Source organism: Chiloscyllium plagiosum, unplaced genomic scaffold (assembly GCF_037043375.1).
Source record: "Chiloscyllium plagiosum isolate Xiang-an unplaced genomic scaffold, Cpla_swu_hap1 HiC_scaffold_12, whole genome shotgun sequence".
In the NCBI taxonomy this organism is placed as follows: Eukaryota; Metazoa; Chordata; class Chondrichthyes; order Orectolobiformes; family Hemiscylliidae; genus Chiloscyllium; species Chiloscyllium plagiosum.
In genome coordinates, this window is record NW_028270150.1 from 74877076 (window position 1) to 74896316 (window position 19241).

The 19241-nt window shown below is 40.9% G+C and overlaps 1 protein-coding gene across 1 annotated transcript in view; it reads right to left on the bottom strand.

Annotated features, from left to right (window-relative positions):
• The window catches only part of arhgap31 (Rho GTPase activating protein 31), a 102423-nt gene that overhangs the window by 44596 nt on the left and 38586 nt on the right, over positions 1-19241 (bottom strand). The gene's annotated exons all lie outside the window — the stretch shown is intronic.

Here is a 19241-nt window from a genome sequence, read left to right on the forward strand (position 1 = left end):
TTTTCCATGATCTTATGATATTCCTTGCCATGAAACCAGCTGCCATGTTTAGACTTGGTATTTGAAGGGGGTCTACGCAGATTAAGTGGTATTGCCACTGCAAACCTATTGCATAGACACTGCATTTTTCAGGTGTACTAGCATGCTATGTATTAGACAGGCATTTAACATAACTGTATATACTTTGTCAGTGTTACTGTACCAGCCACAGGAGAAAACTGGGGATGGAACAGACACTGGTCTATGATTACATTCCAGTTTGTATCTTATTTGGATATCTCTCCTCTAGCTTGTCTCTGAAATAAATACCCATTATAGTCTAACGCTGATGTGTTTCTTCCAAATTCCTGTTGTTTATGTGAGGGTGTGAGGATGTATATCTCTCTCTGGCACAGCTCTCTCCCTGGAAACTGGCACTGATGTCACCTAACATCATTATATCTTTCCCATTACAGAGATCAGAACAGAGAAGGGTATATTGTAAAATGTCACCAAAATAAAAATGAGCAATTTCAGAAATCATTATAGTTATCACTTTTTCTAGGAACAGGTCTATTCTGGAGCTTTCTCTCTACAATCTCTGTTGCTCAGAGACTAAGATACAAGGTGTGCAGGAAACAGATTTATGTTCTTTACTGAAGTATGGAAAAAATAAAGAAGCATTCTTTTGAAATCTAAAGAGATTTAGACAGGGCTTTAGATATTCTTTAACTCTCATGCAGAGGTGTTCTAAGTAATTCCTGGTCGAATTAACTCAAAAGGACCCCAGAAATAATGACAATGGCATTCAGTGGAAATAAATACAAAAAAGAACTCCCTTGTAATTCAACCCTGGTGTCAGGGCCTGCCCTGTATAAACAACCATTGCAACATCAAGGACTGTAGATGGATTACATGAGATATGGCTACCTTGGGGAATCTCCCATTACTGTTTCCTTCGATGTTTATTTAATACAAAGCGACATGGTCAGTGAACACAACACTGCAGCTCTTTACACGGTGACTGAGAATGTGACTGTTTCATGTGTGGTTGCATGTTTAACAAACACTCAACATTGTTCGAGTCAACACCCTTCTCTCACCCCAGCCAGCTGAAGTTGAGAGTTCTGTCAGCTCAAGATAGGGTATTGCAGCACTGTTGGCTGGAATAGGATGCATTGTGTCGTTTCTTTTATTTATTCATTTGTGAGATGTGGGCATTGCTGGCTGGCAGCATTTATTGCCCATCTCTAGTTGCCCTTGAGAAGCTGGTGGTGAGCTTGGTGGTAGTGCATAACTTGGTGTACACAGTGCCTGAACACACAAGCTGCATAGGAAGGTGATGAGGCAAGTGAAGCCTGAGGCAGTTAGATACGGCATTATATATGTAGATCAACGCGGTGCTCATTTTGCTCAACATTATTTTCACTTCATTGAAATTCTAATAACAATTTTGTTGTTTCAGAAACAGACGCCAAATCGTATCTGAATAATTTGCCCGGAATGAAAATGGCAACGTCTGTGGCCAGAATCTATTTAAGAAACCCAGAGGTTCTTGTACTGCAGACTGACAATTCACTGCAGTATTGATGGAGTACTGCACTGTCAGAGAAGACACTTTTTCTAGATGGGATTTTGGTTTCATCTGCCCTCTCAGGTGGATGTAAACACAGCACCTCTTCTGAAGAAGAGGGGAGGAATTGCCTTAGTGTCTTCAATAATTCTTCCCTCAACCACATTGACAAATCAGATTATCTAGTAATTTCTCACATTTATTGTTTTTTGGGATCTTGCTCTGCATGATTTGGAAGCCACGTTTCCTACGTTTCTACAGTCTCTATACTTAACGGCTGTAAGGCACTTGGGGATGTCCTGAGATAATGAAAGATGAACACAAGTTCTCTTTACTCACCCTTTAATTTTGCAGTTATTACAATGTCTTGTTCAAGAGTGGTGAGAATTATTATCATGTTGTCAGCTGAGTATAGCTCTCAAATTGAGAAATCCAGAATTAAAGATATTTTTAATCAATATATTTAGACATACTGTTTCACACCTTTGGAGCAGATGAGACATGAACTTAGGCCACCTGGCTAAGAGGTATGGACAATATCCCCATGCCATTAAACACGCTAGAGCCAGGGTTATATGCTGGTGTCACTTGTCCATCTAAAATCTTCAATTGCTCAAGGCTGTCAAAGTGATTGAAACTGAAATTTATTAAAGAAATGATCCTTACTTTGTCGTCTTGATAACAGGGTTATTGACATTTTCCACTATTAATAATAAGCCAAAAGCTTGTGGTGAGGAAGAGATACTCAGAGGATTGTGAATTACCACAAGTTGTTGGGAAATTTGCCCACTTTGCTCTTAGCCTTGTGAAAATTGCAGCACATCCTTAATCACCTTTAGAGTTTTATAAAATGAGTGCATTTGTATATTAATTATCATTAAATGCACCCATGATTTAGAGCTGCTAAAAATGGTGAGTACCTGTTAATGAGGAGATACATGGTTTTGCAAAGCCACCCACTCAGTCCAGTCCAGAAGTAGGACATTTGTGCAGCCCATTGGAAGATAATGCTTCCAATTAAACCTATTGGACTGTAACCCAGTGTTGTGTGATCTTTTAACATTTCTAAAGAGCAAATTGTGTTTGAGTCTTTGTAATCATTTCTATTGAAATTTAAAATTTTATTGTGATATTTCCTTCCTGTACTTGAAGATAAATGGTGTTTTCTATCCTAGTCCATCTGTTCTTTCCCTCTTTACTTTGCTCAGCAGCTGATTTGATTTGGATTCGCTCAATTTTCTACCTCTTGCTTCCCTGTTTCTTTCTTATTTCTTCAATGTCTTGGTTGCAGAGATCACTGTTGGATGACTAGTTTACCCAGAGACAGTATTGCCCACACTTATAGCCACTTACAGTGTGAAACATTCCAAAGCTGAAGGGTGAAGGAAAGGTCTGATTGACAGTGTGCAAAACAACCTACCCCAGCAAAGTTTGTTCAATGAATATCAAAGCTCAGCCACGTGGAAGTAGCACGTTCTATGGAGCAGCATGAGGGGAAGCGAGTCCTGGTGCAGTGTAAGGGGAAGCGAGTCCTGGTTCAACACGAAGGGAAATGAGTCCCGATGCAGCGTGAGGGGAAGCGAATCCCAGAGCAGTGCGAGGGGAATGAGTCCCGGAGCTGTGCAAGGTGATTGAATCCTGGTGCAGAGTGAGGGGAAGCGAGTCCTAGCGCAACGCGAGGTGAATGAGTCCTGGAGCAGTGTAAGGGGAATTGAGTCCCAGTGCAGTGTGAGGGAAACAAGTCCTGGTGCAGCTGAGTGCGAGTGCGGAGTGGACTGGAGGCTTGGAGCGTAGCAAGACAGTTATAGAGTCATAGAGTCATAGAGATATATAGCATGGAAACAGACCCTTCGGCCCAACTCGTCCATGCCGACCAGATATCCCAACCCAATCTAGTCCCACATGCCAGCACCCAGTCCATATCCCTCCAAACCCTTCCTATTCATATACCCATCCAAATGCCTCTTAAATGTTACAATTGGATGAGCCTCCACCACATCCTCTGGCAGCTCATTCCATACACATACCACCTCTGCGTGAAAAAGTTGCCCCTTAGGTCTCTTTTATATCTTTCCCTTCTCATCATAAACCTATGCCCTCTAGTTCTGAACTCCCCGACCCCAGGGAAAAGACTTTGTCTATTTACCCTATCCATGCCCCTCATAATTTTGGAAACCTCTATAAGGTCACCCCTCAGCCTCCGACGCTCCAGGGTGTTGGACTGGGGCCTGGCGCTGGTGGTCAGACCATGTGCTGAGCTGCTGCTATTGGAAATTCTTTACTGGACTGTGATGTCAATCCTTTAACTATGCTGTAACTATCTTATTTCTAACTGAATTTTTAGACACTGTAAATAATGCTTCTACATATCCTTTTAATCCTGTTTTGTATCTAAGATTTGTACCCTGGTACTTGTACCTAAGAATTTGCCATTAAAAGCAGCCATTGTAAAAGCTTTTCACTGTATTCCTGTACTTCTGTACTGGAGTATACATGACAGTAAAAAGATGTTCTACATTCTGCAACTTTAAAATTCCTGTGGGGGTGATTAAATCATCTGCTTTAAGATATCAGTTGACTGATCTACAACTTGACGATTATCTAAGGGACAAATGTATTTAAATAAATCAGCCACACATGAAAAAACAGAGGGAACATTACTCAGGATCCCTTTATGGCCCAGACAATAGTGGAAGCTTGCTCCTTTAGTTACGAATACAGGGTCCGTGACCCACTCTAGAACATCTGCAGAATGCTGCTACTTGTACCCTTTTCAAGAAATATATTTGTGGTGTCTCTATTCAACTCCTTGTCAGGCAGCTGAAACATTACATGAGAAATCTTTAATATGTATCGGCTCATGTCATATCCATCCAACACTCCATTCAAAATAGCTGACTTCAAGTAATTCAAACTCTAATTTGAAATTTGTTTTGAATTATCCAGTAATTCAAATTAAGCAACAATAATGATGATGTGGGGATTTAGTACCGAAATGATGCAAATTATCAGATAATTGGAAAGAAATGATTTTAAATTAAGGCAGCACAGGCAGGAAAGAGACCAAGTTGAATGTAACGACAAGAGTAAGCAGAATATTTCTGCAGCAATGAAAGTTCTGCTAAACATGCATGCCTATCAGGAAGAGTACATTGCATGATTTCAATGTTATTCTCCAAGCGTGACTGTGTAGTTGCTGGGTTTGGCACTTTTGTAACCAGCTCATCCTTTGCTTTACGTAATTGCTAAATAGAGGTTTCAAACAGCTCTTTCCCGAGCAAGCAGGAAGGTTGAGGTCACAGGAAGTGAAAACGAGTTGTTTGTTTCAGTAGAAAAAAGCAACACACCCAAAATGTGTTGAAAATGTGCTTTTTGCAACAGAATTGAACTGTGCATTTCAAACTGTGCAATCCCCAGTGTGGGAAAAAAAGTGGATTATACAGATTTATTCCTTGGTTAGTGGACCTGACGAAGTCCAGGAAAATTAGAAACATTGGCTTTACAGTCTTTCTGACAGACTTTCAGTTTTTGTAAGTATATCCTCCTCCAGCAAATACTATATTTTATAAATGTATTTTATGACTGGTAGAGACCCTCAAAACATTAAGTTAATATCCATATTGCAACAAACGACAAATTAATCTTTCACAAAAGACTTTCATTAAATCAAAACTTCTCATGTTAAAGAATAACCACATAAAGTTATCCATGTACAACAACAGGCCTAGAAATACAAGTAAATATTTTGTCAAGTGGTTGTCTTGTTTATAGCCTAAGGATAAATCCCACTTAATTGGGAAGGGTTTTCTCCTGTGTTGAAAAAGGTAGATCTATAGTTGATCGACTCAATATTATTCAAGAACTATTTCATTGAAATCTGCTGGTTGTAATTTCAGTATCTATCACAAAATCACAGTTTCTCTACAAACAAAGCTATTTCATGACTAAGTTCTTGTTTTGGTTTCAAGTTTCCCACTCGCGTCATGCACTTTTCTTTAGGCTCCATTTATGCCCATTGGAGTTAGTGAGCATAGAAATTCTGGAAAGTTACAGACCAAGCTCATCTAATAGGCAGCCCATGGGCTATTACACAGTCTGCAGAAACTGTGCACATGGCCTGGGCAAGGACCCTTGTCCAAGTCATGGAAGTGAGTACATGCAAAGCCAATATTAGAGAAACTTAGCCTTTCGCATCTGGCCATTGCTAGAACAGCGAAGGACCCGACATCTGACATTCAAAGTTCCCTAGTCGCAAGACTTGATGCCTGCTGATTTTACAGGTTAGAGATCAATGATACCACAGATGTAAGTGATACAATTTAATAAGCAATCTTTATATGAGGAGTGCCAAAAACATTCAAAGTCATTGAGGAATTATTTGACTTAAGTTCAACGGAGTGCACAACAATGGGGGAAGACATTTTCAATGAAGTGTGATGTGTTCTGGTGAAGTTCAGTCTTCAGGGGATGAACTTTGTGATCTGATGGCTGATGGAGCCCTTGTTTGACAGGCAAGTACCATGGATTTGTCAGTCCGATAGTCAGATCTTCGCCTTAGGAAGTCATTACTCTTCACTGCAACATCCACAAAGGGCAGATGTGTATAAAGACCCTGGAGATGATATCTGATGGACTGGATTGTCCCAATGTACATTTTGACAAGCGGCAGGGAGCTTAATCGTTGACCGTTCTGGGTCCTCTTCACATCATTTATATCAGCCATGTTAGCTGGCTGAGCACAGCAGACAAACTCACACATGACAAAATAAACACCTTTGCAGAAAACAAGAGAAGATATGCCAGCTTCATGGATGATGATGAATGGTCAAATGACTTGGTGTTCCTGGTTGACATCACCAACTTTCTGTCAGGTTTCAATTTGAAACTACAAGATGTCATAACCGGATCCTGGGTGAGGTTCTGCCAGTTATTATAGTTCCAGACAGATACCCCAAATCATTATGCTCCCAGGTGAGGATGGCTCACTTTCTTTATTCACTCACCCCCTCAGTTGTACAAAACGAGGTGAATTTAAACAGGAACCTTTCCCTCTGGATACCTTTCTCCCAGACAAAAATGCATTTTTATTTTGAAAGGTGTCAATTTAGCCAGGCTTTCTTGATATAATGAAACAATGAGATTATTACTCACCAACAGATAAGAAATAATAATACAACACACATGCACACAGATTAGAAATGCAAGTTGAGTCCAAAATAGATAAAGTTTAAAAGATATAAGGGTCAGTCTCTGATTTCTGTGAAGAGTAGTTGATAGGCCAATGCAGCCATTGGGTGATAGCGTTAGCACTGCTATTGGAAGATGAGTAGTTCATTTTGAGATGCCTGGCTTGACAGGCCTTTTCTCCTGTTTCCTGTTGATCGCAGCTTCGCTTGCGTTCTGTCTTCTAGAAAAACGAGAATGACTTTCATTGTTTTTGCACAATGGTGAATAGACTTTTCTCAGCTGTGACACTTAACGCAAACTTTCACCCACCAGCACACACAGACCAGAGTTAAAACTGGCTTTTTTTAAACCCATGTGCTTGTGCGGTCTTGATTGGGGAAAACAAACATGCCTCAGGTTTAAACTGCTCTCTCTTCTGCCATTATTCTCCCTCAGTCTGAGGTAACTCAGAAGAGATTGCAGTTCAGTTTGCAGTACATTTTTCCCTTTGAAGTCTTTTTCTTTGAAACTTTCTTGACACCTGCCCATTGGCACCCACACTTAGATCTTGAGCTGTAGTCTTCCGTGTACCCTAGGTATTGCCCACAAAATAATCCCACCATCAGACAGGTTTGTTATATTCACCATTCATTATTATGCATTTTATTGGTGTATTAATAAATATTTTATGAAACTCTCGTATAGATGTATATGTACAAATGTTTTATAAAGGAATTGTGTAATGAAGAGAACTTCCTCAGAAATATAGTGGTATAATTGGATGTTTCTATGTGCAATATTACTTATGAAGTCAGGTCAAATCCTGCCTGCATGGTCCCCATGATGGGAATGTAGACTGGTTTGAGACTGCTGACACATTCTCCTGGTCCAGGAGTTTCTTCATCTTCAGTGTCTCATGCACTGATCGCCATCTTGGTTTGGTAGCAGTGCCTCAAGTGATCAATGTCTGTACTGCAGGGTAGTTGGTGCCAAGCAGGTATCCAGGAATGGACTGTAGTTACCTCCCCAGTTAACGCCTCAGTTCCAGGACACTGCTAAAGAACACTTGTCATGGTTTCTCACAAATGTGTCAGCCACATGTTTCTTGTGGGAGTGAGTGCACTGGGTCACTGAAGAGGATACATCTTGCAGGCAGCAGTGAGAGTTATGTCAGTCTGCACATTGTCAGCCTTTCTTGCCAGTGAGAAAATGCAGCCAGCAATGAGCTGGATTGTTCAAGTGATGAGACTGGACATGTTCCAAATAATTGCCTGTCAGTTGTGGTTCAGTCAGTAGCACACTTGCCTCTGAAACACAAAGTTCATGGAGCAAGTCACCCTGTAGGGCATGGGCACACATATCAAGGCCAACACTCAAGTGTACTCTGCAGGGAAGAATTGCCACCTTTTGGATAAGTGAGGCCCTATTTGCCTGCTCAAGCAGAGTGTTAGCTAACCTGCTTACTATATCATAAAATAGCAAAGACAGCAAATACTTCACATTTATACACAGTGTATAAATCCTTAAATGCATATGGATATTCAGTCAAATAAGATTGAAAGAAAACTATTTTCACATTTTTTTTCAATTATCTTTGTCCCACATGGCTGAACAGCTTGGAGGTGTGATTGTTTGAGTAAGAAACCATCAGACCCCAGGAAGAGAAGGAATTGATTTTACTCTGAATTAAAAAGCATCTCAATCCTGAAAATAGCTGATATATTTTCTCTTATTAGTTGCTGGAAACGGTGACTGAACTAGTCATCTTGTACTTCCAGCAAACAAATGGAAGTATCTGGAGAAGGTAAATCTTCAAGCAGAATTCTGATCAGCAAAAGGATCATTGCAGCAAACCCCATGGACAGGAACTGCTGTACTGCCTTTGCAGTCTTTCTCTTCATCCATAACTCCCATGTTGTGTTTTTTGTCTGTCTGAAGGGGTGTGTGCAGAGGGGGTGTGTAAAAGTGAATTGGAGTTCTAAATAGGAGAATTATATATGAATAGTTCATAATTTTTTAACTGTAGTTTGAACATCTATTTTTAATGAATAGTAATTCCTTTGCGAAGTACTGAAGACTGCCCTGTACTTTCTGTCAGCCTGCGTCTAAAAGGCAGATAAATTGGGGACTCCTGTATCCTTATATAAAATCTGTAACTTTCGTATGACTTTAGGAAGAGTGTGGTTGATTTCTAGTGTGCTTCCCCAGTGAAACATCGAATTAATATTATTAAATTCACATCCTAATAAACGCTCATAAGCAATTCTAAACATGTATAGTCTCACATTTATATCCTCACTGAATCTAGCGTCCAAGCATAGATAACAATACCCAAAGGATTCTTAAGTTAGGATTCTACATGCTGATACTTGTAAGCTTAAAAAAAATTGTTTCCGCTATAATATATTTTAAAACATAATCTACCCGAAGATAATTTTTCAGCTTTGAAGACTTCAAGAATTGGCAGAGGATACAGCAGGATATAAGTAGACTGGTGTTTTTGGCAGAGAAATGGTAGCTGGAGATTAATCAAGCCAAATGTGAAGTAATGCATTTTGGAAGGTCTAATACGGACGGAAGTATACAGTGAATGATCGAAGTCGAGAGTGTAATGCTGGAAAAGCGCAGCAGGTTAGGCAGCATCCAATGAGCAGGAGAATGGATATTTTGGGCATAAGCTCTTCCTGATGAAGGACTTACGCCTGAAACATTGATTCTCCTGCACCTCAGATGCTACCTGACCTGCTGTGCTTTTCTAGCTCCACACACATGACTCTGATCTTTAGCATCTGCAGTCCTCACTTTGTCCTTGGGATTGATAGAAGTCTTACCAGCATCAATATACAAATGGATCTAAGTCTACAGGCCCGCAGTTCCCTGAAAGTGGCTACACAAGTAAATAAGGTGGTCAAGAAGGCATATGGCATGTTTGCCTTCATTTGTCAGAACATAGAGTATAAAAATTGCTATGTCATGTTGCATCTGTATAGAACTTTAGTTAGGCTACATGTGGAATATTGTGTACAGTTCTGTTCATCACATTACCAGAAGCATGTGGAGGTTTTGGAGAGGGTATGGAAACTATTTACCAGATGTTGACTGATTTGGAGAGTATTAGCTATGAGGAGACAATGGACAAACTGGGTCTGTTTTCATTTGAACATCAAAAAAATGAGGGGCAATATGATAGAAGTTTACAAAATTATGAGAGATATGGATAGAATGGATAGTCAGAGTCTTTCTTCCAGGGTAGAAATGGCAATTATAGGGGGCATAGGTTTAAGATAAAAGGGGCTAAGTTTAAAGAAGATGTTTTTATAAACTATCAGTAAACTTGCTTCAATGATCTTATATTGCTCTTAGGTGAGGTTTGAAGCTGTCAATAAGTTTAACTGAGTTGATTTACCTTGCTGTGTTAGGATAAAAGGAATCATGAACAAAAGGGTTAACTAACATCACAAGAAAAGCACGTCAAAATATAAAGGACTGTTCCCAGGAGGGGCTAACTGTATTCAATGTGCTGCATTAGTCTCCAGTATGTGGTGCAATGATTGTTCACATGATTAACATCACATAGCTAAGACCGTAAGCTGAACCAGATGTTTCACAAGAAACAATCATGCATTTTAAGAATAATGTGACTAGCTACTAAATAATATATAACAAACCTTTACTGTTTAATCACATCAAAACCTTTCTACTACCTAACGTATCCTCCGGGCAGTCTTCTCCAAATGGTATCAGCAGCTCAACTAATACCTGCAAAAAGGATTGGTTGTGGTGAATATATCAAGACATTCCAGATGGTTTTGGCACAAGCTAACTTTTACAAATATGCTGTATTGCTGGCAAGCAGTGTATGCCTGAAAGGGTAAAATGATTTTCAATCTAACAGTGGTATTAGTTCAACTCTTATGCTGATCAATGAGTATAAGAAAGGCAATGGCACAATTAGAACACAAAAAAACATTCAAAAAAGGCCATTTTTTAATAAGCCATCTCTTTAATGCACCCACTCTTTGCAAAGCCCATGTACAATCTGGACAGGATTCATCCAGTCAATCTGCTCAGACATAGTCCATATAATTACTTCCTGATTCCTAGTTTTGCTAGGCACAAGACAAAAAGCTTTGAATGCTTGTTTCTTTTTAGCATTATTTAAATTATTTACTACCAAGATTTCCTGATTCTAATAGACTATTGAATGAAGTCTGGAATATTCAACCATCATAAGGTGTTGTTCCTCCAGCTTGTGCTGAGTTTCATCGAGACACTAGAATAGATCTAGGACAGAAATTTTAGCATCAGAGTAAGATGGTATATTGAAATGGTAAGTATCTGGAAGTGCAGGGATATTGTTACAGACAGAGCTGAGATGTTCCACAAAGCGGTCACTCAGTCTGTGTTTGATCTTGCCAATGTAGAGGTGACTGTAATACGAGCAGCAACTGCAGTAGAGTAAATTGAAGAAAAAGACTAGTATCCTGTACAGTTTGGATCCAACTAAATTGTTTTCATCTGTTTGTTCTCAGCATTGGTTAGTTATTCCTATTTGCTCTTGATTTAAATGCCTAATTCCGTCAATTCAGAGGGCAGCTATGCATTAAACACATTGTTGTAGGTTTGGTATCACACGTACACCTGACTAAGTAAGGACAGCAGATTTCCTTCCCTGAAGGACATTAATGAACCGAATGGTATATTTACCCTAATTGATGATATAGTCATCATTGCTGAGAGTTGCTTTCAGTTTCTGAGTTTAAGAATAGAATTTAAATTCCACTCCCTGTCATAGTGGCATTTGGACTTATGATGCACACCATTAGCCTGGGTCCTTTGTTTATAGTTATGCTACAGTTTCCCTGTCAGAGTGCATTCTCATGATTATATGTCTAGGAATCAACACTTGAAACGAGCTTTGGAATTTAGAACATAACCAGGAGACATTTGCCTGTGACGTTTTCTCCTCTTTGCTTTCCTAGTCCAACATCACTTGCTCCCTGAATATAATGCTGAGCAATCCCACAACCAGCAGCAACTTGAAAAATGGTTATGAAATGATAAAATCATTATGAGTTACAAGTTGTCAGCTTTGCAACTTCGCTGCACTGACTGGGAGCAGAGTTTAGTCTTTCCATTAGGAAGATATTTGCATTAAAAAGGTATACACAGCAATAGATTGTAAGGATCAATCAGTATGAGTTCCAAGGCTCGTGTTTTTAAGGTCCCCCTTCTATTCACCGCTCAAGATTTCTCACAATATTTGGGGTGTTATTGATGACGGTGGTCGTAGAAGGGGAGTGGGAGTGGAGGACATGTTCTTATCTGAAGTCTGAGATTCAAATGCACCCATGCCAGAGATCGAGACATTGCAGAGGGAGATTGAGGGCTAAAGGCTGGAGAGCGAGTCTGTGGAATGAGGAAGACAGGCTGATGAAAAACATGGGTTAGGGAGACAGATAGAAAGAGAAGCTGTGGAGAGAAAGCTATAGCAACTTGAGATTATAAGAGATATCAGTAGAGAAAATAATTAGAGAGGGAACAGAGAGAAACTGGGCAGAGATAGACAGAAAACTGGAGAGATATAGGTGAGAGAAAAAAAGAAACCAGGGAAGAGAAAGTTAGGTAAAAAAAAGAGAGAGAGTGTAGATTGAAAGACCTGGGGAAAAAAGAAGTCAGCAAAACTGAAGCACAACATGAAATACTGCTGCTGCTGCTCCCTACCCATCAGCCTGTCTGATCATGATAGAATTGACAGACTGGTACAATAATCAACTGCTGAACAGGCCTCTGGGGTAGATGAAGAAATCAAATGGGATGGGGAAATATAACCAGAAGTGGTCAGTTGTACATGAGACTGGGCAATTGTATCAATGAGGAGGTTATGATCAACAAGTCATGATCCTTAATGTGTTTTTAAATAAATTCTCTCAAAGGATATGGGTGTCACTGTCAAGGCCAGCGTTTGCTACCCAATCCTAATGCTCTTAGCAGCTCAGTAGAGCATTTTAAAGGCAGTTAAGGTTCTATTCCATGGAGGCCAGACCAGGTAATAGTGGCAGACTACCTTCCATAAAGGACATGAGTGAACCAGGTAGGTGTTTACAAAAATTAATGATGGCTTCATGTTCCTCATTAATACAAATAATTTTTAATTCCAGATTTGATTAACTATATAGGCCAGGGAGTTTGGTATCTGTCCTGGGAAGGTTGAATTGATTACTGAAGAGGTTAAAGCTGTGCACTTAGAAAACATCAAAGTGATCTGGAAGTGACAGCATGATCATGTGAAGAGCAAATTATGTTTCATTGATTTATTAAACTTCTTTGAAGGAAGAACATGTGCTATGGATTAAAGGATGCCAAATAGACATATTTTGCTTGCGATTCCAAAAGGCACATGACAAGGCACCACCTCAAAGATTACTGCGGATATTGAAAGCTCATAATGTGGAAGTAACATATTTATCTGGATAGAAGATTGGCTGGCTGGCAGAAAACCAACAGTGTGTACAAATGGGTTTTGCCTTATTGGCAGGACGGGATGAATGGAGACCTACTGGGTCGTGTGCATGGCCCTCACCTTATAACTTACATCAATGACTTAGTGGAGCAGTTGTGCAGGAGTTATAAGTAGTCTTCAGAAGGACCCAAGCAGTTTGAGCAACTGGGCAAAAATCTGGCAGATGGATTCTAGTGTGGGAAAATGTGGTGTTGTTCACTTCAGCTGAGCGAAGGAAAAAAGCAGAGTATCACTCAAACGGCATATCACTATGGAACTCCGAGGTAAATAGCGAATAAAGTGCTCTGGTGTATAAATCACAGACATTTGGATGCAGGCATAGCACGTGATCAAATAGGTTAATGAAAATCTGTCCTTTTGACACTTTAATCACCTGGATCAGTCACAGTACGATACAGCTCTGAAGTAGATGGGATTTGAACCAATGCCTTCTAGCCCAGCGGTAGGGGCACGGCCACTATGCCAGAAGGGCCACTTTCTATCCTTCGTTATGAGAGGAATTAAATATGAAAGTTACGCTTCAGTTATTCAGTGCATGGTGAGATCACATCTTGAATACTCTGTGCAGTATTTAAGGAAGGATGTAAATACATTGGAGGTGGTACAGAGGATGTTTACTAGATTGATACCTGGAATGACCTTGTCTTATGGACAAGCTGGATTTGTCTCCATCGGGTTTTAGAATAATGAGGGGTGACTTAGAGTCATAGAGTCAAAGAGATATATAACATGGAAACAGACCCTTCGGTCCAACCCGTCCATGCCAACCAGATATCCCAACCCAAACTAGTCCCACCTGCCAGCACCCAGCCCATATCCCTCCAAACCCCTCCCTTCATATACCCATCCAAATGCCTCTTAAATGTTGCAACTGTACCAGCCTCCACCACATCCTTTGGCAGCTCATTCCATACACGTACACCCTCTGCGTGAAAAAGTTGCCTCTTAGGTCTCTTTTATATCTTTCCCCTCTCACCCTAAACCTGTGCCTTCTAGTTCTGGACTCCCCGACCCCAGGGAAAAGACTTTGTCTATTTATCCTATCCATGCCCCTCATAATTTTGTAAACCTCTATAATGTCACCCCTCAGCCTCTGATGCTCCAGGGAAAACAACCCCAGCCTGTTCAGCTTCTCCCTGTAGCTCAGATCCTCCAACCCTGGCAACATCCTTGTAAATCTTTTCTGAACCCTTTCAATTTTGACAACATCTTTCCGATAGGAAGGAGACCAGAATTGCACGCAATATTCCAACAGTGGCCTAACCAATGTCCTGTACATTGATTAGATTAGATTAGATTAGATTAGATTAGATTAGATTAGATTACTTACAGTGTGGAAACAGGCCCTTCGGCCCAACAAGTCCACACCGCCCCGCCGAAGCGCAACCCACCCATACCCCTACATTTACCCCTTAACTAACACTACGGGCAATTTAGCATGGCCAATTCACCTGACCTGCACATCTTTGGACTGTGGGAGGAAACCGGAGCACCCGGAGAAAACCCACTTAGACACGGTTGAAGTGTTTGAGACACTGAATGTTCTAGACAAGGTGAAGGCGGAAAGGATGCTTCCTTTTGTGGGTCAGACCAGAATTAGGAGATATTGCTTTAAAATTAGGGGTGGCCTTTTTGAGAGAAGGAGATGTCTTTAATCTCAGTGTGGACAAGTTTGGAACGCTGTTGCAGAAAATGGTGGAAGCAGGGTCATTGAATATATTTAAGACTGAAGTAGATAGATACTTGTTAGGCAAAGCGATCAAGGTTTTCAAGGTGGATGGGAATGTGAAAATCAAACATAAACAGATCAGCCATGAATCTTTGTGAACAGTGGGGTGGGCTCGAGCGGCCGAATGGCCTACTACTGATCCAACTTTATATGTCTTATGCACCAGGCTGTAGTGTCACTTTCTACTACCTTGCATGCCAAACCTTTGCACACATTGTTCAGACTCAGGCAGGTACAGTAGAGACGCAAAATGTGTTTGTCCAATATTCATTTCTCAATCAATAAGGAACATCACCAAAAGACAGATTACCTGATCATAATCAGGTGCTTATGAGACTTAGAATGCACAGATTGGCTGCTGTGTTTCCTATATTCCAACAGTGCTTCAAAAATATGTCGCTGACCGAGTGAAGGTGCTATATAAATGCAAGTTTTTATTTTCTTTTATTGACTGTGTGTTTCTGACTTGCAGAGGAGCAAATGCTCCCTGGATCACATCTGTGAGTCATGAGGCTGGTGTGGCGATGTCCTGGTAACCAGCCTGGGATTGGAAATGATCCACAGTTACCACTGTCTGCACATGTTTTTCTCTTAGTACTGGAGTCAGCCCAAATAGGTTGAATGAAAAATCTGGAGACGTTCCCATACTGGCTGCTTGAATTCTGTATTCATAAGTTTGAACAGTATGTGACTGTATGTTTCTGCCTACGTTTGAATTACATTAAAAGGCACAGTATGTCGATTCTGGCCTTCAAATAGCAAAACCTACCAACAGTTGAATCCTTACATCGCTCCGGAAGGCTTTCTGAATATGGCCATTTATTTTATTTTTTTCTAAAAGGAAGCTGTCCATGAAAAGACATTTTTGGTGTTCACTGGTATGTGTCAATACAGCCGACCTTCTCAGCTATTTCAATCTAATTCAGGCTGTGCTGTATTCCACTGCTTACAACGTTTCTCATGTAGAATTGAGTGACAGATTAAATTCTCGGAGTTTGCAGGCTGAAGTTATGGTAGGCCCTGAAGAAGAATCTGATTTCTGCCCTTGCTCTTCAAGCTGTGAGGCAGATGCTTCTACTGCTCGGTTCTTGTGAGCACGCCTTCCATCATGGTGGGCAGCAGAGGGGCCGATCCCACAGAAGGAAAATTAGTGACCATTGAAATCTTGATAATTGCTATAACGTGCCATGGACTGGCTAAATTGGTGCCCCTCAGTCACAAGGCCTCTGACCGTCTGGAGCTCCTGACCAATCTGGCAGCTCCTGCAATCCCAGTAGCACCAGCTTTTGGTAAGGGCACAACCGGCATTGCAACTGGTGCCAGAATGAAAGCCCCAATGGACCCAGGTACGTTGACGGCAAACATCTTCAGAAAGGAGTTTGAGTTGTGAAGTCCAGGTAGGGAGGGAGGAAAGAAATGGGTGGGGTACTGTCTTCATTGGATGCCCCCACTGCACAAAGGGCATCCTTTGAAGGAAGTACCCGCTCTCCTTCCTGTCCTCTTAAAAACTAATACAGTCTCCCCATTCCCATCTGCCTGCCTGGCAAGGGCAGAGTAATACTGGGGTCAACTCAGCTCTTACCAAATTTAATTGACACTTGAATATCTACTTACATATGGTGGGCGGGTTGTCGATTCAGGCAAAAATAATGTAGACTGGTGCTTCAGGACTTACCATGTTCCTAGCCAAACTGATTCCATCCAGCTCTCATTCTTGTACTTCTCTGACAACGTGGAAAATTGCCCAGGGATGTACTATGCACAAAAGCTCAAACCTGACCAATTACTGCCCGGCGTTACTCTCTCTGAATTCCCAACATCTTCTGGAGCTGACCCTTGACCAGAAAATTGAACTTAACCAGCCATACAAATGCAGTGGCTACAAGAGCAAGTCAGAGGCTGGGAAGTTTGTGGTGTGCAACTCCCCAAACATCCACAATGTACAGGCCATAATTGGCAGAATACTCCCTCCTTGTCTGGATGAGTACAACTCCAATAGCACTCAAAGTTCAACACAGAAAGTCAAATCAGTATATTGGACTGGCACTCCTATCACCTTGAACATTTAGCCCCTTCACCAATGCACAGTGATGGCAGTGTGTATCATGTACAAGATGCATTGCAATGACAAACCAAAATTCATTCAACAGCACTTTTCAAACCTGAAATCTCTAACATCTAGAAGGTCCAGGGGTGAAAGGGGAGCAGATACACAGGAAAACCACCTGGCTTGGAACTATATCACTGTTTCTTCATTGTCACAGGATCAAATCCTGGAGCTTGTTTCCCAGCAGCACTGTGGATGTATCTGAAATAGATGGACTGGAGTGATTTCAGGAGATGGCTCACCACCAACTTCTCGGGGCAGTTGGAGATGAGCTACAAATGTTAGCCTTGCCAGTAGAACATTAAACCTTACAGTACAATACTCGCCCTTCGGCCCTCAATGTTGTGCCAACCTGTGGAACCAATCTAAAGCCCATCTAACCTACACTATTCCATTATCATCCATTCGCTTATCCAATGACCATTTAAATGCCCCTCATATTTGTGAGTCTACTACTGTTGCAGGCAGGGCATTCCACGCCTTACTGCTCTCTGAGTAAGGAAATTACCTTGACATCTGTCCTATATTTATCACCTGTCAATTTAAAGCTCAGTCCCCTCATGCTAGCCATCACCATCTGAGGAAAAATGGTCTCACTGTCTACCCTATCTAATCTTCTTATCAACTCGTATGCCTCTATTAAATCACCTCTTAACCTTCTCTCTAAAGAAAACAGCCTCAAGTCTCTCAGCCTTTCCTCATAAGATCTTGCCTCCATATCAGGCAACATCCTGGTAAATCTCCTTTGCAACCTTTCCAATGCTTCCACATTCTTCCTATAATCCTTTCAGTGATTCCCAGATCCCAAGAACAAGTAGAACAGGATCTATAGTGTTTAAGCATTGGAGACAACCTGTTTACATATTCTGTCTGTTTAAATCTTTCATTAAGAATGTAAACATCTGACAGCCCTTCAGAAAAAAATGGCACACAATTGCAAGTGGCTGCCAGCATTCAATACCTTGTGTGGTGTTGATTTAAAGACATTCTTCTTCACTCACTGTTTAAATGATATCTAAAATGTACTGTGATCTGCCCTATCCAGTCACTGTCTATCAGTCACACTAGATACTGACCTTTCAACATCTTGTAATTGTCTGAGTTGCTGGATCAATGAGAATTTAATTTTGACTGTTCAGAAGGCAAATTCTCTATGCTAGTAGAGGCCAAAATTTGTTTGTATCCATTGCATAACCAACTTCATTGAGTGATAGCTCTCTGATATGAACTCGACAACAAGACAAATGTGACACATGTTCCTTGACACAAAACTTTGAAGTATTGTGAACAGTGAGGAGGATTGAGATGGACTTCAAGGAGACATGGACAGGTTAGAGGCAACAACGAACATGTTGCAGATAAAATTTAATGCCAAAGAAATGGGAAGTGATTTAGTTTGGAAGGAAGAACAAGGGTGGACTATATAAAATAGAGGATACAAATTGAAAGGGATTGAGGGAGCAGAGGGACTTTGGGCACATGTGACAAAACTTTGATAGTAGCGGGGCAAGTTGAGAAAACAGTTAGTTGACCATATTGTAGTCTTGGTTTTATGCACAACAACACAAGGTGCAAATAGAGGAAACAACGGAAGTCTTTATAATAGTGTGATTCAGCCTCAACTCAAAAATGATGTCCAGCTCTGGGCATTTAGACAGGATGTAGCGAAGATTCAAAAGGATGATTCCAGTGATGAAGAACTTCAGTGAAGGCTGGGGCTGTTTTCCTTAGAGGAGGTAAGAAAAGAGGAGATTTCATAAGGGTGTTTAAAATCATGGGGGGACTTGAACATTGAAAATAGTATTGGATCATTGTAAATAGGGAGGAATTGTTTCTACTGCTGGAAGGATTCTGAATCAGACGTCACCAATTCGCAAAAGAAGCAACTTGAAAAAAAGCTGTTGCTATAGGCAACAAGTGGTTAGGATCTGGAAAGCACTGAAAGTGTGGGACAGGCAGTTTCTAAACAGCCCTTCAAAAGAAATGGGATAATTAAAAGAACATGTGCAGGGCTATTGGAAGAAGGAAGATGAGTAGATCAGGTGAGTTGGCACAGACATGTGGGGCCAAATGGCCTCCTACTACACTGTAACCATGACGTGAGACATATGATATGGAGAAATTATGGTTGCAACCAATGTGAAACCACCATATCTTGAAAACA